The following is a 21,731-nucleotide window of genomic DNA, read 5'->3' as shown; positions in this document are numbered from 1 at the left end:
GGGAAAAATCCGCAGCATGTTCATTCATTTTGCGTTTCCGCAAGCGGAATTGCCTTTGCAGTACAATTAAAAACTCAAGGCAATTCCGCATGTGGAAATTGCACGATAAAAGCATGATAAACGCGTGCGGAATTCCACATGCGTTTATCCGGGAGAGGACATGCAGAAATGAAGCAGAAAATTTCTGCTTCATTTCCACAGCATGGGAGCATAGCCTTACTCTCAACTGCACCAAGCGATCCATCACTGTAATCAGGGTCTCTGCTCCTAAATCACCCTGCTCTCAGATGGGGCAGCAAAATCCTGGTGACAAATTCACTAACCCCATCCAGCTTCAGATGCAAGTATTAGAATTGATTCTGATGCTCAAAATTAAATGTAAAGGCCAGTGGCTAATGGCAGGCAATAGGTACAGCAAAGTGTGGAAAAGTTACCTGCAGGATTGTAGGGAACAAACTTCTCAGTGTCGGGGTACTGCTGCTCGTCTGTCTTATCAGAAGTGCCAGAAACCTAGTGGGGAACAGGAACCAGGTCACAAGCTTCATTTATCCAGGGTTTACCATTAGGTTCTCCATATATGATCTGAAAAGTAGTGTTGAGCCACCCGCCGTAGTGTTAGAGTTCGGTTCGTCGAACACCTGTATGTTCGCCGAACACCTTCGAACACCGTTAAAACCAATGGCAGGCAAACAAAAACACATAGAAACACGTAGAAAACACCTTCAAAAGGTGTCCAAAAGCTGACAAACTGCTCAGAGGACACAACACACACATGTAAAAGTGACAAGTACATATAGTCATGCGAAAAGAAAAGAGGTGGAGGAGTAAAAGGAGGGGGAGACACAGATATAGGCATGTCATGCCCTTCTAAAACCCCAAAAATGCGAAGCTAACACGGCCAGTCCGTTCCTGCCCGTGCGACCTCCGTGTCGCGGGGTTTGCGCCAGAGCTGCGGTGGAACCTGACGGCCAGCCCCCCCTCTCCCAATACTGGTGCCTGTCCTCTGGTGGCTCGAGCGAGCCCCCCTGCGGTGGAGGCAGGTCTAAGCTTTTTAATTTAAATTGTCTCTGTAATTTGAATGAGCACACTTTAAATCCTTTTACAAGGATCTATTGGAGGGCAAGTCTGATGCCAGCAGCCGCGTAATTCCAGCTCCAGTAGCGTCCACTAAAGCTGCTACAGTTAAAAAGCTTTTATAAGGATCGAGCTCGGCGGTCCACCGCAAGGCGTCCTACCGCCAGTCCCAGCCCCTATGCCTTGGGGTGCCTCCCCGATGCTTTTCACTGAGTGTCCCGGGGGCCCGAAGCATTTCCTTTGAAAAAATTAAGTGTCCAAACTACAGGTGGTGCAGCTTGCTTAACAGTTGGGATAATAAGCTGACTAGCAGACATTGCTACTAGGTCCAAAGTATTTCCTGGGCTAGATACAGTTAAAAATTTGTAATTAGATACTCTCGTTGGATGCTGAGAAAGCATTCCATAGAGTCTCCTGGCACGCCATATATTATTCTCTTAAAAAGCTTGGGGTAGGGATCTAGGGGACCCTTTCATAGGCAAAATCACAGCCCGGTATCGCAATACGTCACCTAGGCTGAAGATGAATGGAACATTTTCATCACCTTTCATAATCACCAATGGGACAAGGCAGGGACGTCCTCTGTCCCCTCTCTTATACATCCTAGTGATGGAGCACCTGCTCTCATCAATTCGCCATAACCCCAATATCAGGTGGATTGAGGTGGCAGGCACAGAGTACAAGTGCTCTGCATTTGCTCATGATGTCCTAGTATATAGCACTCAATCACATATATCCATCCCTGCTGTTATGGCTGAAATCGATCACTTTGTTACATGGTCAAATTTTAAAATCAATGCAGCGAAGTCTGAGGCCCTCGATGTCTCCCTCCTCAAATCCATACAGGATTCCATCCAGTCCAACTTTCCCTTTGCCTGTCCCTCACAGGGTATCAAATACTTAGGAATTCGTATTCATAGAGACCTCTCCCGTCTATGTTATCTTAATTTTGGGCCCTTTATTGAACAACTCCATACAGACCACGGTTGGCAAGTTAGAACTGTAAGATTCACTACGTGAACCACTGGTGTTTTGTGGAAAAGCACATGTACACTGTGTTCCAAATTATTATGCAAAAAGTGTTTAGGAGTGATAAGGGAAGAATTTGTTTGTTTGTCAGTTAAACTCATTGATGGTGATGTGTGTCAGGGCTCTTTATATCACTGTAAGCAATTGCAGACACCTGTGCTAATTAGTTTGGCAGGGGTGTCCAATGAAAGGCAAGACTTCTTAAGAAGGCTGTCCCACATTATTAAGCAGCCTACATTTTCTGCCAAAATGGGAAAGAAAAAGGATGTGTCGGCTGCTGAGAAGCAACAAATTGTGGAGTGTTTAGGTCAAGGCATGACTACAATCAACATTGCTAAGACACTTCATCCTGATCATCGCATAATCAAGAAGTATGTAGCCGATTCACAGTACACATGTGTGCATGCTGATAAGGGAAAATTGAGGACTCTTTCCTACAGGCAATTACGTCAGGTTAAAAGAGCAGCGGCAAAAAAGCCTTGTCATAGCAGCAGACAAGTTTTTGAAGCTGCTGGTGCCTCCAACGTCCCCCGAACAAGATGCAGGGTCCTTCAGAGGTTTGCAGCTGTGCGTAAGTTATCCTGTCGACCTCCTCTATCTAATGTACACAAGCAGAAAGGGCTGCAGTGGGCCAAACAATACATGAAGACGGACTTCAAAACTGTTTTGTTCACCGATGAGTGCCGTGCAACGCTCGATGGTCCAGATGGATGGAGTGGAGGATGGCTGGTTGATGGACACCCCATGCAAACACGGCTACGGCGCCAACAAGGAGGAGGTGGAGTAATGTTTTGGGCTGGAATCATGGGGAGAGAGATTGTCGGCCCCTTTAGGATCCCTGAAGGGGTAAATATGAACTCCATAATGTATGTGGAGTTTCTCAAACAGCACTTCCTGCCATGGTTCAAGAAGAAGAACCGTGTATTCCGCAGCAAGATCATTTTCATGCATGATAATGCACCGTCTCATGCTGCACATAACACATCTGCATCTCTGGCTGATATGGGCATAAAAGGGGACAAACTTATGGTGTGACCCCCATGCTCCCCTGACCTCAACCCCATTGAGAACCTCTGGAGCATCATCAAAAGGAGTGTCTATGATGGCGGGAGGCAGTTCACATCTAAGCAACAGCTCTGGGAGGGTATTCTGTCCTCATGCAAAACAATTGAAGCAGAAACCATCCAAAACCTGACAAATTCAATGGACGAGAGAGTTCAGAAGCTCCTTTCGAACAAGGGGTCCTATGTGCAAATGTAACATCACCTAGAATAAAGTTTTGAGCTGAAAACTGTTTGATTACAGTTTGTAATAACCGGCTAATGCTTATAATTTCAAAAATGACCATTTTTTTGCTCTTTATTAAAAAGAAAAGGTTGATCATAGAGTGTGGGGGATCTAAGAGTGTGGCAACCCAGTAGTCAGGATTATTTCGAATTCTGACAATCTGAGGGTCATGTTGCAGGTAGTGCAGCAAGAAGGCACTCATGTGTCTTGCGCATCTCGGAGCCCCAAAATTATTTTCCGGGCTAGATGCAGCAAAAAATTATTATTAATTTGAAAGCTGGTGGAGCTTAGTATAGATGGTCTAATAGAATCAGTACTGCACACAGCTACAAGGCCCAAATTATTTTCCAGCCAAGATACAGATAAACATGATTAGTAATTTGAAAGCTTATAACGGTTGGTGAGGTGATTTTAACAAATCATCAAGCTTTTACTCTCCCCAGCATGACACAGGGGTAGAAAAGTCGTTTCGGATCCATGATTTGTTCATCTTTATGAACGTGAGTCTGTCTACATTATCAGTGGAGAGCCCCGTGCGCTTATCTGTCAGCACACCACCAGCAGCGCTGAACACACGTTCAGACAGAACGCTGGCTGCGGGGCATGACAAGATCTCCAAGGCGTAAGTGGCAAGCTCCGGCTATTTATCCAGATTGGAAGCCCAAAAAGAGCAAGGGTCCAGTGACACAGTCATGGCTTCAATGTTTACTTGGAGATACTCCTGTACCATCGTCTCTAGGCGTTGACTATGTCAGACTTCTTGTCTCCTGTGGCCTTGCAAAGGATGGGCTAAAAAAGTGGTGAAATGATTCCGCAAAATTGATGTTACCAGCAGATACTGTGTTTATGTTAAGTTTTTGTAGTGCCGGCGTCCCTGCCCTCTGCTAGGCAGGGACGCTGTTCCCCTCACCGCTCTGCTCCGTGCCCGGCGTCCCTCTCCCGCTCTGCTGGCAGCGCGCGCTCCTTCCCGGCCACTGTGCTTAGGGCGCGCGCGCGCGCGCCCTCCCTCCCTAAGGGGCCGCGCGCGCCATCCTAAGGAGTCCCCGGCCAATGGCCGGAGGACTTTACCATATATAAGGCACCTCCTCCAAAATGGAGGTGCCCGAGCAATGTTGTTGCACCGTTCTACTCTGCTTCAGCCCTCAGGTCCCGTTGCCAGTTACCTGCCAGTTACCTGCCAGATTCCTGCCAGCTTGCTGTCCTAATCCTGCCTGATTTCCTGTTACCTGCCTGCCTGCCTGAGGTCCGACGGTCTGCCTTACAACTCCGGTCAGTCTGTCTAAGGACCAACTTGCCCGCTCACCTGGGAGCGCACATCAGCTACCTGCCTGCTTGCCTGAGGTCCGACGGTCTGCCTTACAACTCCGGTCAGTCTGTCTATGGACCAGCTTGCCCGCTCACCTGGGAGCGCTTCTCCGCTACCTGCCTGCTTGCCTGCCCGGAGGCTCCGCTGTCACGTGCTGTGACCACCAGCTATTCCAGACTCTTGCCCGCTCACCTGGGAGCGCTTCTCCGCTACCTGCCTGCTTGCCTACCTGGAGGCTCCGCCGTCACGTGCTGTGACCACCTGCTATTCCAGAGACTCTCGCTTGCTCACCTGGGAGCACACATCCTCCATCTGCCTTGCTAGCCTACCTGGAGGTTCTGCCATCACAGGTCGTACCTACCCCTTACCTAGAGACTGCCCCGGTCACTTGCCGTGACCTCCAGCCCGTTCTTCCAGAGACTGCCCCGGTCACTTGCCGTGACCTCCAGCCCGTTCTTCCAGAGACTGTCCCGGTCACCTGCTGTGACTGCCTGCCTGGTCGCCACCCGCTCCCTTACAAGGACCGCTCCCTTGTATAGTAGCCCAGAGGTTCCGCCTCCCAGACCCGTTACAGTTTGCTCGGGCCATGGAACCCGGTGGCACCCAAGCTCCCTCGCTCTCGGACCTGTGTCATGAACTGTCCCGTCAAAGGTCCCAACAGGAGTCCATCCTGGGTCACCTGCGGAATGTCAATACTCGCCTGGACACTGACTGCTCCACCAACAACCTCCGCCAGTGCCATGTCTCGCAATCCGGCAGCTCCGCTGTCCACTAACACCATGATATCCTACCCCGGACCTCGGCTTTCTGCACCTCCTCGCTTCGGAGGCGACTCAGCCCAGGCGGGGCTTCATAAATCAGTGCACCCTGCACTTTGAACTATTGTCCCACCAGTTTAACTCCGACCGAGCCAAAATTGCATTCATCATGTCCCATCTCACCGGGGAGGCCCTGGCCTGGCTAAATCCTCTATGGGAGAGAGGAGACCCCCTGGTGTCCAACTTGCCTGCTTTTCTCACGGCTTTCCGGAAAGTCTTCGACGAACCCGGACGGAAGACCTCATCCGCATCATCGTTGCTACGCCTCCGTCAGGAAAGTCTCACCGTGGGCCAATATGCCATACGGTTCCGTACCCTTGCCTCGGAGCTGGCCTGGGATAACGACGCACTGGTTTCCGTCTTCTGGGAGGGTCTGTCCGGCCGTATTAAAGATGAACTTGCCGGTCGGGACATTCCTACCACTCTCGATGACTTAATAACTCTTGCCACCCGGATTGACCTACGGTTCCAGGAGCGTGCCAGAGAGGTCACCCGTGAGAGGAGGTTACCACGTCTAGCTCCTACTTTTCAGAAACCCGTCACTCCTTCTGTCTCTAACCAGGTACACCCTCCTGAGCCTATGCAGGTCGACCAGACCAAGATGGTCAAGACCAGTCAGGACTTACGCCGTGCCGAGGGGACCTGCTTCTACTGTGGCAGTAAGGAGCACCGGATCCGTGCCTGCCCGGAGAGGTCGGGAAACGCCTGTGTCTAGGTTCGCTCAGAGAGGTCCACCTAGACAAGAATAAATCCTCTCCATCCCTGCTGTTGTCAGTTTCAATCGTCTACGGGGAGAAACGTTATTTCGAACTAGCCCAACTGGACTCTGGAGCAGCCGGGAATCTTATTTCACAGTCCCTGGTAGAGAAATACCGCATCCCCACCAAACCTCTGGCTGTACCCTTGTCTGTTGCTGCCGTGGATGGGGGGCTCTTACCATGCCCCATCCAACTCATCACCGAATCCATTACTCTGCAGGTGGGAATGCTGCATTCTGAAAGTATCTCCTTCCATGTTCTGCCTGGACTCTCTCACGCCCTCTTGCTAGGCCTACCTTGGCTCCAGAAACATGCACCCGTTCTTGACTGGCAGACCGGAGAAGTCCTTCGCTGGGGACAGGGCTGCCATAAGACCTGTCTGGTTCCCGTTCATCCCGTCCGTCCTTCTCCTACCCCAGCTAATCTACCTGGACTTCCGATTCCTTATTGGTCTTATGCTGATGTCTTTAATAAAAAGGAGGCAGAGACACTACCCCCTCATAGACCATACGACTGCCCTATCGACCTGTTACCTGGTACTTCTCCTCCCCGTGGGCGTATTTATCCATTATCCACTGCTGAGACCCGGTCGATGTCCGAATATATTGAGGAGAATCTGGCCAGGGGATTCATCCGGAAATCTACCTCCCCGGCGGGAGCAGGCTTCTTTTTCGTCAAAAAGAAGGACGGCTCTCTCCGTCCCTGTATAGACTATAGAGGCCTTAACCAGATCACGGTGAAGAATAAGTACCCCCTTCCGCTCATTCCGGAGTTATTTGATCGTCTGAGGGGGGCTAGAATCTTCACCAAACTGGACCTCCGTGGGGCGTACAACCTGGTTCGTATCAGTCAGGGGGATGAATGGAAGACGGCATTCAACACCCGGGACGGCCACTATGAATATCTGGTAATGCCCTTTGGCCTCTGTAACGCTCCTGCCGTCTTTCAAGAGTTGGTCAATGACATCTTCCGTGACCTTCTCTACTCCTGCGTAGTGGTGTACCTGGACGACATCTTGGTCTTTTCTCCGGATCTCCAGACTCACCGGAGGGATGTTCGTCAGGTCCTGCTCAGGCTCAGGCAGAACCATCTCTACGCTAAATATGAGAAGTGCCTCTTTGAGCAGACCTCGCTTCCGTTTCTGGGCTACATTATCTCTCAGACCGGCCTACAAATGGATCCTGAGAAACTGTCTGCCATCGAGAAATGGCCCCGACCAGAGGGGTTGAAGGCTATTCAACGGTTCCTGGGCTTCGCCAACTATTACCGCCTCTTCATCCCGCACTTCTCTTCCGGACTGCCCCAATTTCCGCGCTCACCCGTAAGGGTACTAATCCCAAAGAGTGGCCGCCTGAAGCAGAGGAGGCCTTTCTTTCCCTAAAACAGACCTTCTCTTCCGCCCCGGTGCTGCATCGCCCGGACGGCAACAAGCAGTTCTTCCTGGAAGTTGACGCCTCCTCCTCTGGAGCCGGAGCGGTACTTATTCAAAAATCATCTTCCGGGAGAATGGTAACTTGTGGCTTCTTCTCCAAACTCTTCTCCTCTTCTGAGCGCAACTATTCCATAGGAGACCGAGAGTTATTGGCCATCAAGCTGGCGTTGGAGGAGTGGCGTTACCTACTCGAGGGGGCTCTTCATCCGGTAATAATTTACACTGACCACAAGAACTTGGCTTACCTCCAGCATGCCCAGAGACTTAACCCGCGCCAAGCCCGGTGGTCCTTGTTTTTTGCTCGCTTTGATTTTGTTCTTCATTTTCGCCCGGCTGACAAAAACGTCAAGGCGGACGCCTTGTCTCGATCCTTTCTGGTGTCCGATCTCGAGGAAGAACCTAAACATATCATCGATCCCGCCAGAGTAATGCAGGTGGCTCCCGTGAGTCTAAATCGTCTCCCTCCCCGTAAGACGTTTGTTTCAGTACCTGATCGGGAGAAGATACTACACTGGGGCCATTCGTCTAAACTAGCTGGCCACGCCGGTCAGAAAAAGACCCTCCAGCTTATTGCCCGGCACTATTGGTGGCCTACCCTGCACAAGGACATAATAGACTTTGTTTCTGCCTGTGTGTCCTGCGCCCGCAACAAAGTCCCGAGACATCTGCCAGCCGGACGCCTCCTTCCGCTTCCTGTACCTGCTGCCCCCTGGCAGCATATAGCAATGGACTTTATAACTGATCTCCCCGTCTCTGCCGGTTGTACGGTCATTTGGGTGGTCGCTGACCGCTTTTCCAAGATGGCTCACTTTATTCCCCTGCCAGGCCTTCCGTCTGCACCCGAGCTGGCTAAAGACTTTATCCGCCACATCTTCCGTCTTCATGGCCTGCCCCTCCACATCGTGTCGGATCGTGGGGTACAGTTCACCTCACATTTCTGGAGAGCCACTTGTAAACTACTAGACGTCACCCTGGACTTCTCTTCCGCTTACCACCCACAGTCCAATGGTCAAGTGGAGCGGATCAATCAGAACCTGACCAGTTACCTCCGGCACTTCGTTAATGCCCACCATTCTGACTGGGTGGATCTCCTACCATGGGCCGAGTTCTCTTATAATAATCACGAGAGCGAATCCTCCTCCAAATCCCCGTTTTTTGTGGTCTTTGGTCAGCATCCTCGGATTCCTTTTCCTGTCTCCACCTCTGTGGACAACCCGGCTGCGGAATCTCTCGTTAGCAAATTTTCCTCCATATGGGAGAGTACCCGGTCCGCACTCCTTCTGTCATCCGAGCGTATGAAAAGACACGCTGACAAAAAACGCCTGGATCCTCCACAATTTCGTCCAGGAGATAAAGTCTGGCTCTCATCTAAATATGTCCGACTCAAGATACCTTCTTACAAGTTAGGGCCTCGGTTCATCGGTCCTCTGGAGGTCATCAGTCAGATCAACCCGGTGGCCTATAAATTGAAACTCCCGGCCAACTTACGGATCCCTAACTCCTTCCATGTATCTCTCCTCAAACCCGTGGTGCTTAACTCTTTTTCCAAGTCTACAGGTACGCCTCCTGCTACGGTTTCTGCTGAGGACGAGTTTGAGGTAGAGAACATTCTTGCCACCAAAAGGGTAAGAGGAAAGACCTTTTTTCTGGTAGATTGGAAGGGGTTTGGTCCTGAGGAGAGAACGTGGGAGCCCCGGGAGAACATCCATGCCCCTCTCATCCTAGCTAAATTTCTATCTGGCCTAAAAAAGGGGGGGCCTAAAGGGGGGGGGGTACTGTAGTGCCGGCGTCCCTGCCCTCTGCTAGGCAGGGACGCTGTTCCCCTCACCGCTCTGCTCCGTGCCCGGCGTCCCTCTCCCGCTCTGCTGGCAGCGCGCGCTCCTTCCTGGCCACTGTGCTTAGGGCGCGCGCCCTCCCTCCCTCTTAAAGGGGCCGCGCGCGCCGTCCTAAGGAGTCCCCGGCCAATGGCCGGAGGACTTTACCATATATAAGGCACCTCCTCCAAAATGGAGGTGCCCGAGCAATATTGTTGCACCGTTCTACTCTGCTTCAGCCCTCAGGTCCCGTTGCCAGTTACCTGCCAGATTCCTGCCAGCTTGCTGTCCTAATCCTGCCTGATTTCCTGTTACCTGCCTGCCTGCGGTCCGACGGTCTGCCTTACAACTCCGGTCAGTCTGTCTATGGACCAACTTGCCCGCTCACCTGGGAGCGCACATCAGCTACCTGCCTGCTTGCCTGAGGTCCGACGGTCTGCCTTACAACTCCGGTCAGTCTGTCTATGGACCAGCTTGCCCGCTCACCTGGGAGCGCTTCTCCGCTACCTGCCTGCTTGCCTGCCCGGAGGCTCCGCTGTCACGTGCTGTGACCACCAGCTATTCCAGACTCTTGCCCGCTCACCTAGGAGCGCTTCTCCGCTACCTGCCTGCTTGCCTACCTGGAGGCTCCGCCGTCACGTGCTGTGACCACCTGCTATTCCAGAGACTCTCGCTTGCTCACCTGGGAGCACACATCCTCCATCTGCCTTGCTAGCCTACCTGGAGGTTCAGCCATCACAGGTCGTACCTACCCCTTACCTAGAGACTGCCCCAGTCACTTGCCGTGACCTCCAGCCCGTTCTTCCAGAGACTGCCCCGGTCACTTGCCGTGACCTCCAGCCCGTTCTTCCAGAGACTGCCCTGATCACTTGCCGTGACCTCCTGCCCGTACACCCAGAGACTGTCCTGGTCACCTGCTGTGACTGCCTGCCTGGTCGCCACCCGCTCCCTTACAAGGACCGCTCCCTTGTATAGTAGCCCAGAGGTTCCGCCTCCCAGACCCGTTACAGTTTTGAGTGCTGAACACTCGACGGTCCCACGGTTGGCAAGTTGGAACTGTGAGACTCACTACGTGCACCACTAGTGTTTTGTGGAAAAGCACATGTAAGATTCTGAAACAGTCTCTGCTGATACTCCAGCATGCGTGCATCTCTTTCTATGGCAGGAATAATTTCTGCAAATTTACTTTTGTACCGGGGATCTAAGAGTGTGGCAACCCAGTAGTCAGGATTATTTCTAATTCTCACAATTCGAGGGTCATGTTGCAGGTAGTGCAGCAAGAAGGCACTCATGTGTCTTGCGCATCCAGGAGCACCAAGTCCCTGTTGTGTTGGTGGCGAGGTAACAATCATGCTTCCTTCCTCTGCCCTCTCCCCCCAACCTCGCACAACAGAAATGTGATCAAGGTCTCCCTCATCTGATGAGTCTTCCATCAGTTCGTCCTCCACTCCTGCACCTTCCTCACTAGTTTGGCTGCTACCATGCGCCCTGGTAAAACCATCTCCCCCACCCTCACATGCCTGCCGCCTTGGTGCTGCCGACCATCTGGACCTTGCAGATGTTAGCCCTTCCTCATGCAACTCCTCCTCCTCTACTTCCTCCACCTCCTCTTCTGCCACCACCTGACTCCGAATTCTGTTTAACATGTGCTCCAGCATGTAAATCACCTGAATAGTCATGCTGATAATGGCATCGTCAGCAATAAACATCTTCTTCGCCATTTCAAAACTGTGCAGAAGGGTGCATAGGTCCCTGATCTGAGACCACTCCTCCAGCGTGATTTGCCCCACCTCTGGATCTCGTTGGCCCAGGCTATACGTCAGAACGTATTGCACCAGGGCTTGTCGGTGCTGCCACAGTCGCTGCAACATGTGCAGAGTTGAATTCCACCAGGTAGGCACATCGCATTTTAGCCGGTGAAGTGGCAGGCCCAACGACTTCTGTAGAGATGTAAGTCGCTGAGCTGCGGGATGCGAATGGCGGAAGTGAGCACACAGCGACCGTGCCCTCTGCAGAAGGCCATCTAGTCCGGGATAGTGGGCTAAAAGTTGCTCGACAACCAGGTTCAACATGTGAGCCATACAAGGCACGCGTGTGACATTGCCTCGGCAAAGGGCCGCACCCAGGTTTGCAGCATTGTCGCACACGACTTTCCCTGGTTTCAGGTCCAGTGGAGACAACCATTCATGAAATTGGTTCTCCAGAGCTGACCACAACTCCTCAGCTGTGTGACTCACATTTCCCAGACATTTCAAAGTAAAAACCGCCTGATGACGTTGAGCCCTGCTGCCAGCATAGTAAGGAGGTGTGCAGGATCCCTTCTGCGCAGTTAGAAAGCTTGTGGAATGACCAGACAGGCTTTGGGTGCAGGTGGAGGACCGAGAGGAGGTTGAGGAGGCAGAAGCAGTGGAGGAACTTCGAGATAAAGAGGATTGACGCACAACTCATGGGGACGGCAAGACTTGGACAGCAGCCCCTTGTACTGCTGTCACCATAGTTACCCAGAGCCCAGTCAGCGACATGTAACGCCCCTGTCCATGCCTACTCGTCCAAGTGTCTATGGTGAAATGCACCCTGTCACACACACAGTTTCTCAAAGAAGCGGTGATGTTGTGTGCGACATGCTGGTGGAGGAGCGCAGGCACACCTTTCTTTGAGAAGTAGTGCCGACTGGGCATCTGGTACTGGGTCACTGCGACAGACATAAGGTCTCGAAAATCCTCTGTGTCCACCAGGCGGAAAGGCAGCATTTCTGTAGCCAAAAGCTTGCAGATGGTGAAATTCAACCTCTTAGCTTTCTCATGGCTAGGAGGAAATGGTCTTTTACTTGTCCACATCTGAGGGACCGAGGGCTGGCTGTTGTGCTTAGACGAGGTTGAGAAGGGTGTCCCCGGCAAACTGCCGGTCCGTGAGGAAGATGCAGGCGGACATGTTAGGTTGCCTTGATCCAAAGGTGGTGCTATCGATGTCGGACAGCGCTGAACACCAGCTGGTGTTTCCACCTCCAAAGAAAATGATGACCTGCCAATCACGCTGGCTGTTGCAGGTAAAGAGGTGGCAGGTCTGCGTCCCAAAACAGGTGTGACTGCTGTCCCCCCAGTCACAGAGGATGAAGAGGCCGCGGATGCACAAGATGTGGCAGACGGCGGTTGGCCCGGCCGGCTAGGCCGCATTGTAGCACAGTGAGCTTCCCACTGCAATTTATGCTTCATATCCATGTGCCGGTTCATGCATGAAGTGCTCAAACTATGTATTTTTTGGCCTCTACTTAGCTTTTGCTGACAAATGTTACAGATAACACAAGTTGGGTCATCCTTATCGATCTGAAAAAATGCCCAGGCTATGCAAGGCTTAGCACCCATGCGACCTGAAGAGCCACCACGACTTGTGGTCAGAGGCAGAGTTGTGTTTGAGGATGCAGTTGTTGACGTGCTTCCAGTACTACGTCTGTCCAGGAAGGCGCAACCTGACCTCGTCGTCACTAGCATCCTCCTCCACCTCCTCTGCTGACCTCATCGACTGGCTAACTGTGGGTTGACAGTAAGTGGGATCTCCAACCTCATCATCATCACCCTGTGTGTTATCACACCCGTCGTCCTCAGAGCCAACCTCTTCCTGCCCTGACAAAAAACTAAAGTTGTCGCTCCAATCAGGTATTTGAGTCTCATCATCGTCTTCCTCATTGTCTCCACCAACAGGAGTTACAGTTAGGGAACGAGGGTCTACATTATGGTCAGAACCTTCTGCCTCTGGTCCTGGATCCGACTCAAAGATCCTGGGCATCAGTGCAGATCATTTCCTCGTCTGGATTCACAGAAGTTCTGGAGCCGACCTCTAATTCCCAGGCTATAGTATGAGTAAACAGCTCTGCAGACTCCACCATCTGTGTTACCCCATACTAAGACGGGCAGCTGGAGACTTGGGAGCTGTGAGGAAGCAAGTGCGATTGGGGTGACACCTCTGAGGACTGGAGTATTTGTGATGTTGAAGTTGAGGTGGAGGAGAGCCCACTTAAAGGAGCACTTGATATCCGTTGAAGCACATGCTGTTTTTGTGCCTCATCTGGAATTTGTAGCGATTGGCATGGCCGTAAGAAAGGGATCTTCTCACATTGTCCGCTAAAAGAAGTAGACATCTTAGTTTGGCTGGAAGATGGTCTTTCTTCAGCAGATGTTACTGTTGCTTTAACACCTACCCCATGGATACAACCTTTCTTTCCCTTCCCAACATGCCTATTACCCTTTCCACCAGCAGCAGGCCTTTTTCCACTCATTTTGGTGGTTAACTACTTAACAACTCTGGAGTTGTTTGTTTTTTGTGCAATGGATGGGAACCGAGCAGAGCTGAGTGGCCAAACTGTGGTATTAGCCCAAAAGTATTGGCTGGGCTAGATGCAGATAAAAATTATTTTGAATTTGCAACCTGGTGGAGGTTAGTATAGATGGACTAATAGAACAAGTCCCACACACTGCTACAAGCCAAAATATTTTTTCAGAGCTAGATGCAGATAAAAATTATTTTGAATTTGCAACCTGGTGTAGGTAAGTATAGATGGACTAATAGAATGATGCTATGCCCAAAAGGTTTTACTTCACTAGGTGCAGTAAAAAAATTTGCATTCTATACACAGGTGGTGTAGCTTGCAACACAGATAGGCTACTCCACTGACTAACACACACTGCAAGAGGCCAAAAAGGATTTGCTTTGCTAGATTTAGCCAAATGCTGTGAAAAAAACTTGCACAGCACTAGTACAGACCTGCCTGGCAAAAAGGGATAGGAACTGATGTAACCTAGCCCTCAAAAGGACTGCAATTACAATTAGTCTTTACTCCCAACCTATCTATTTAAGAGCACAATCCTGCCTGATAAAAGTCATAGGAAATTATGTAACCTAGTCCTCAAAAGGACTGCAATCACAACTATTCCCTACTCCCAAGCTATCTGTAGATTTGTGCGAAAATTGGCTTGAAATTAACACAAAGTATAGCGCACACAGCAACAGCGGTGCCGTCTAACACGCAGCTGCAGCAGTGAGAAAATGGTGGCGACGGGGAAAATGGCTGGGTCTTATAGGGCAAGGACATGTGACATACACTGCCAATGACACATGCCCTTGCTTGTGTGAAAAAAGCAGTTCGCTCCGTGTGTGCGCTGCTGATAGGCTGACAGATTGCACCTCCCCACTGTAAATGCGGGAAAGAGAAAAAAAAATGGAGATCTTCATTATTTATGCAGAGATCCATCCCCTGCCCCTCCACCCGTCCCACTGTACACTCAAACTGCGTATTTACATTAATTTTCAGCATTACTGAGAAAAAATTCAGTTATGATTTTGGTGCACGAACAGTTATCGAACATAACCTCGAACAGCCGAATTATTTTCAAATTGTTCGTGTTCGCCGAACGGCTCGAACACCGCCCAAAACAGCTCGAAGTTGAGATTGGCGAACAGTTCGAGTCGAACACCGCTCATCTCTACTGAAAAGGAGTCAGCCAAGTCCTTGTGGCCTGCCATACACTGTTTGGCTAGCAGCCATCTCTCCCAACATACAGATGAGCTCTCATGTGTTCTGTGGGGAGGAGGGTAATCTGCTGCCCCTAAGCAATTTGTGCCTAGAGAACAAGGAGCGGATATTTGAACTGAACATTTGTTAGGGCAGCGAGGAGACCCCCATACACATTACACAGCTAGATTAGCCAGATATTAGCCCACTTTAATCCAACAGAAAACAATGTGACTTGTAATTGTGGCGCCCCTGAGGGTTCAGTGACTACAGAGGTACTGCACCTCACCCAGAGTGTGGTGTCTCCTTCTCTCAGGTAAGGAGGGAGTGCTGCCCAGAACCCCAACACCCGCATTCAACACTACACTGCTCCAGGCCGGCTGGAGGGGCAACATGCATGAGCGCAACTGCTGAGCCCTGTTCCTGGCTGGAGTAGGGGGAACCCAGAGGTAGGGGGAACCAGTAGTGGGTGTGGGTGGAGGAAGTAGTTTAAGGGAGCACTATAGTAGTAGGTATATAAAGGGGAGCCATTTTAGGGTGGCAGGAGAGTTTGGTAGAGGAGTCAGTGGAGAACAGTCAGGGATCAGAGTCTCTTTAGGAGCTCTGCTCCACAAGCAGGGCCCAGTGCTAGAGGCCCAGGAGGGGAGCAGAGGAGTAGCCTCCGATCTAAGGAAGGGATCCTAGGGTGTGCGGCGAGTGCAGGACGGCACCTGTATGCCCCGCATCTGTCAGAAGACAGGGATCGTAGGCCGCAGGAAGGGGACGGACCCCTGGTCCAGCCGTGTAACTCCAGGTCTTGGCTGGGAGGCTTCTGGCTTATATAGTCAGTTGCCGAAGCCTCATTCTAATCCCTGTGAGGGACAAGCAGGTCCGGGAACTCCAACGTACAGGAGGGGCTTCAGAGCACCCGAACGGGATTGAGAGTGGGAAGCGCAGGGCAGGAGGGAGAAAGACCCAGCGTGAAGACGGTCTAGCTAGTAACACAGAAAGTGGAGTTCTGTCAGGTGCTCCTAATCTACCTGACGAAGTGTTGAACCCCTGCCTGGTGAACGCAGCGCGACGTGGGAGGCCCGACAACTGTACAGTGCACCAATGGAACTGTCATAAGAACTGTGAATAAAGACTCAGATGACTGCACCGCACTGCCTCCGTCCATTCTTTATCTGCGCCATCTTTCCCTCCCTGCACTACAACGCCCAGCGCATCTTTCACCGCCTTACACCGCCCTGGAGCAAGCTCTACCTGTGGAGAGCCACACCATCCCTGCTGCCACCAGCTCCAGAGGACGGCTCCGCAGCGGCAGCTCCCTTTGGCTGCCTTCCACAGGTGGAGTCATGAACACTTTCCCCAGATCCTCCAATATCTTCCCCTCTTTACTGACCGCCCTGGGTCACGGACAGGGCCAGCCACGGTGATATCCCCTATACCGGCATCCATAGGCCAGCTGCCGAGTACCCCACGGCCCAGGGGGCGCGTCAGCTCTGGCGTCACGAACAGGATACGTGACCAACCAGTTATCGGCGGGTGAAGTGTGCCTAAAGAACTGTGTAATGATACTGAATGTGGTGCCCGCCCCAGAAGAACGGGCGCCATTATGTGCGCGACCAAAGACAACAGTATGGAACCTCCCATCATGGGCCGGGTCCCAGAATGGCACCAAAAGCATACCCTGCCCCTTGCAACTGTCCGCATAGATGTGTCCGTCAAGGCAGGGAGGCAGTCACAAGGAGTGACCGACAGCAGATTGCCATGGGACCGCCCCCGAAAGAGGAGGAGGAGGAGGAAAGAAGGAATGGAGACAGGGTGTGGTCTTAACCAGTCTAGACAGACCGCACCCGGCAGACAACATGGACGGAAGTCAGGATCAAGCCTCCGCCTCTGGCCTGCTGCCGTGGCAAGCGACCCCCCTCACCCTGGAGGGAGAAGCCAGTAAGTTATCCCCGGAGGACGCGGAGTTCCTCCAGAGTGAGATTCTGGAGCTGAGCCAACAAGTGGACCGGGCCCAGCAAGCAGCAGTTACCAAGTGGAGGAGCGAGCTGTTGGAGAAGTTTGCAGCACGGTGTAGAGCAGCACAGGATGCCAGCAGCGGCAACCCAGCGGAGCCCGCTGAATACCAGGAGGCCGCGTGCAGCACACGAGCAGGTGGGAAGAAATCCCCTGTCCCAGGCGCTGCAAGCGCCGACCTGCTCCTGGGCCTCCTACACCAGCACTCTCCGTACCCCGCCATGCCCTCCCTGGAGAAGCTGCTCAGCCCGGAACCTCCACCCCCGGGCACTGAAGTTAGGAACCTTCTGCTGGGTTCCCTCCCGGAGCCTCCACCTCCGGCACCTGAGTGGGTGTACGGCGCGCCGGTCTTAGATTGGTCCGCCCGGTTTGAGGACCAGCAGCCGTGCCCGCTAGTGTTGATCGAGCACTAAAATGCTCGGGTGCTCGAAGCTCGGGCCGAGCTCGCCGTGATACTTGGGTGCTCGACCCAAGCAACGAGCCCAATGTTAGTCTATGGGAGACCCGAGCATTTTTGGCATGGCACTCCCGGCGGTCTTTTAAAAGCCTAACAAGTGCCCAAAACGATTGTGACAGTGCTCAAATGACATGGGGACAGCAAGGGGATCGCCCAAGGAAGCATTTCTGATGCCCAGGTCACTGCTGTCAACAACGTGGTCAGAGGTATTAAGCCACTTTTAAGGGCTCACAATAAAACATTCAAAAACTGCTTTCCTGTGAAATATGTTAAGGAACTGCCTTTCCAGGGTAAAGACTTGTGTATAAGGTAAAATAAATAACCCCCCCAAAAAAATACTCCTCCACACCTTGGGCTATGTTAACAAGTAGCATTTTTTATGCGTTTTTGCACTTTTGTATTGCTTTCAACCGTGACAAATGCATTCACTGGGAAATGTCATTTTAACATTTTACAACCTTATCTGACCATGTGCTGTGTGACAGATGCATATGTAGCGCCCCGAGGGTTCGGCCGCTACAGGGGTATTGCACCTCTGCCAGAGGTGTGATATTCCACTCCCGGGTAAGGATGGAGTATGGACCAGGGCTCAGTTAGCTGCATACAGCGCACACACCCCATTTCCGAGGGACAGCTCAACGGTGCTCCCACTAGACAGAAGTGCAGGCACGACCGACTATGTCCCTGCCTAGAGTGGGGAGGGGGGTGGAACACCCAGTGCTGTAGGGGCAGATAGGGGTTGGTTCCTGAGCGTAGGAAGGAGCTCATTGGTTGCTGGTCACCTGGGCTCATGGTCAGAGGGAGGTATAAAAGGTGGGCACCATCTTAGAACAGTGTTCAGTGAGAGAAGGAGTGCAGCCAGAGAGGGCTGACAGGGAGCTGTGGCTCAGTCTGGGCCCAGTTCCACGAGGCAGGCCTAGAGGAGAGGCCGGAGCCTGAGAGGAGAAGGAGAAGTGATCCTAGAGAAGAGGCCGAGGAAGGAGGAGAAGTGGGAACAGGAAGGAACGGAAAAGGAGAAGAAGAGACAGAGAAACAGAAGGGCTCAGGAACAAGAAGGTGGAAGGGACCCTAAGAACCCACGAGAATCCAGGGTGAAGGGTCAGGCAGATTAAGGGTACCGTATCCCAAGTTGATGGAGGAGAAACTACCCTTAGCCAAAGACCGGTCGTCGTGATCATTTATTGGTGCGACACCTCATCAAACCTGCTAGGAAGGCACCATATAGGACAGCGGAGGACGGGGCCCACGTTTAACCGCACAACTCCGCGGCAGCTGGACAAAAGTGGGTCACTGGTGAGGCAGGCCAGAGAAAGGACAAAAGGGGGTCCTGAGCCATACTCCTGAACTGCCTGGGAGTTGACTGAGCCCCTCACCTGGTGGACGCAGCACGGCTCGGGCGGTCACTACCTGTACAGAAGTGACCTGGAGTACCTGAACTGTGAGTAAAAGACATTGGACTGCAGTACGTTGTCTGTGTACTCTTTCGCTCCTCCAGCACTACCGGTACTGGGACTATCACCACTATCACTCCCACCATCCACTACACTGCCCTGGGGCTGCACTCTTCCCGTGGGGAGTCACACCATCCCAGCTGCATACATCGGCCCCCAGCGGACTGCCTTGTAGCGGCGGTTCCTAATAACCGCAATCCACGGATGGCGTAGTCGGACATTATCCATAGTGCATAGCAGACTACCATTGGTCTGACCACCCTGAGCCGCGGGACCGCGCCGCCACTACTACTCCCAGCGTCCCCCTACTGCCCGGTTCCGCGTGCCCCACGGCCCAGGGGGCGAGTCACATACAGTGCTGAAAAGACATGGGAACAGCATGGGGAAGACCCCTGGAAGCATCTCTGACACCCAGGTCACTGCCTAAAAGTGTGCCCATCAGAAATCTTCCTTGCCGCATCAGAAGATGCAGACTTGCAACTATCCCCGTGCAAGTTCTTGTCCCAGGGTATTGTTCAATTGTACCTCCCCCATTCCTTGCAATGCAAGCGCAAGTATGCAGCCTGCCACCCACCCACACCCAGGCTGCAATACCATACTGCTTGCTTTCACTTGAAATTGGGCCTTTTAGGCATGTGGAGGCGAAATCTGGCCACCACGTCGTGGCTGCGTTGGCGGCCTGGAATCCATACTCCGTTCCCAGCCGCCCGGCAGCCGGGTGTCCACACTCGGTCCCCAGCCGCCCCGCAGCCGGGTGTCCACACACGGTCCCCAGCCGCCTGAGGGCAGCCGGGTGTCCATAAACGGTCCCCAGCCACCCCTATTTCTCCTGTCAACTTCCCCCCACACACTTTTCTTAGCCCAGCCTGCTTTAGGGCAGCATTGGACGACACCACCAGAGAACCAGACTCCTCTGGTGGGCCCTGGCTTCTCCATCAGGGGAGTTGAGAGTGCCAAGGTGAGGAGCATGATGATGATGATAGAAGTTAGCATCTGCTTTGTTTTCTTGGAATGCAAGCATAAGTGTGCAGCCTGCCACCCACCCACCCCCAGGCTGCAATACCATACTGCTAGCTTGCACTTGAAATGGGGCCTTTTAGTTTGGAGGAGGCCGAAACTGGCCACTACCTCATGGCTGCTTCGGCAGTGAGGTATTCAAACTCAGTCCCCAGCAGCCCCTATTTGTCCCGGTGTGCCTTATACATAAGGTTAAGCGTGTATACCAAAACATTACCTGTGCCCTCCCCAGTGCATATAGTGGGAAGGACAGCCTATTCCGCTGTAGTGTGTGCATGCCAAACCCCTGTTCATGGTACATGCGAAGTTGCCTCCCACCCTGCACCTGTCGTTGCAGACTTGCAACTATCCCCGTTCAAGTCCTTGTCCCAGGGCAGTGTTCAATTGTACCTCTCCCATTCCTTGCAATGCAAGCGCAAGTATGCAGCCTGCCACCCACCCACCCCCAGGCTGCAATACCATACTGCTTGCTTGCATAAACGGTCCCCAGCCGCCCCTATTTCTCCTGTCAACTTCCCCCCACACACTTTTCTTAGCCCGGCCTGCTTTAGGGCAGCATTGGACGAGACCACCAGAGAACCAGACTCCTCTGGTGGGCCCTGGCTTCTCCATCAGGGGAGTTGAGAGTGCCAAGGTGAGGACCATGATGATGATACAAGTTAGCATCTGCTTTGTTTTCTTGAAATGCAAGCGCATGTATGTAGTAGCGGCTAGGCCTGAGGTAGTCAGCGTTTTGGCGCATATCCTACCTCCTCCGAGGATTGCTGGATGTTTTTCTGCTACTATCACAGTTCTATGACTCCCGTTAAAACAAAGCTTCAGGTGATAAATGATGGATTAGGTAGTGGCAAAGGAGAAGGAGCAGGAGGAACAGGGACCATTCACATCAATATCAGGCCAGTCAACCACATATGTCTTGTAGGATATGTTTCTGTAACAAAAGGAGCGGTTCGGCTACACAGTTCTAGGGCATACAGTGAGTGCAATGCCTACCAAAAATTTTGAGGCACTCCAATGCCCCTTGGAAATGATATGGAGGTCAGAGGGCCTTAACTAAACCGTTTTTTCCATTTATACCAACTGGGTCTCCTGTACACTGTTAGCCTAAGCAGTGAATGGAAGGCTTTCCAAAAATTATGAGGAACTTGCAATGCCCCTTACAAGAGCCATGCAGTACAGCATATTACAAACATAAGTCCCATTATTGGAGAGTGGGTCTCCCATAGTATTTGCTTATGCCTTCCAAGCAAAAGCTTCAAAAAATTAGGAGGAAATGCAGAGCCCGTTCGAAGGCTCGTGGAGGTCCCAGTAGCTTAACAAGATGGTTTTAATGCCCCTTACAAGAGACATGGAGGTCAGAGTGGTATAACAAGACACTTTTAATGCCCCTCAGAAGAGACGTGGAGGTCAGAGTGGTATAACAAGATGCTTTTAATGCCCCTTACAAGAGACGTGGAGGTCAGAGTGGTATAACATGACGCTTTTAATGCCCCTCAGAAGAGACGTGGAGGTTAGAGTGGTATAACAAGATGCTTTTAATGCCCCTTACAAGAGCCATACAGTACAGCATCTTAAAAATATTATTCCCATTATTGGGGAGTGGGTCTCCCACAGTCTTTGCTTATGCCTTCCAAGCAAAAGCTGACAAAAATAAGGACGGAGGAACTTTCAATAATGGCAACACGGACCACGGTCACCCTGGTGGTATAGTGGTGGTGGAGGCTGAGGATAAGGAGAAGAACATAAAACAGCCGAAATGAGGAAGCGTATACCCATGT

The 21,731-nt window shown here is 52.0% G+C and overlaps 1 long non-coding RNA gene across 1 annotated transcript in view; it reads right to left on the bottom strand.

Moving 5' to 3' along the window:
* Nucleotides 1–433: 433 nt before the first annotated feature.
* Nucleotides 434–21,731, bottom strand: part of LOC141229230 (uncharacterized) — a 53,260-nt gene continuing 31,962 nt past the window's right edge. Inside the window, exon 3 of the long non-coding RNA XR_012295957.1 lies at nt 434–510. This is a non-coding gene — a long non-coding RNA (uncharacterized lncRNA). The remainder of the gene's footprint in view (nt 511–21,731) is intronic.

This window comes from Phyllobates terribilis, unplaced genomic scaffold (genome assembly GCF_046119375.1).
Source record: "Phyllobates terribilis strain yellow unplaced genomic scaffold, ASM4611937v1 Scaffold_462__1_contigs__length_1437853, whole genome shotgun sequence".
Classification (NCBI taxonomy): Eukaryota; Metazoa; Chordata; class Amphibia; order Anura; family Dendrobatidae; genus Phyllobates; species Phyllobates terribilis.
This window is presented reverse-complemented; position numbering and strand designations above follow the sequence as displayed.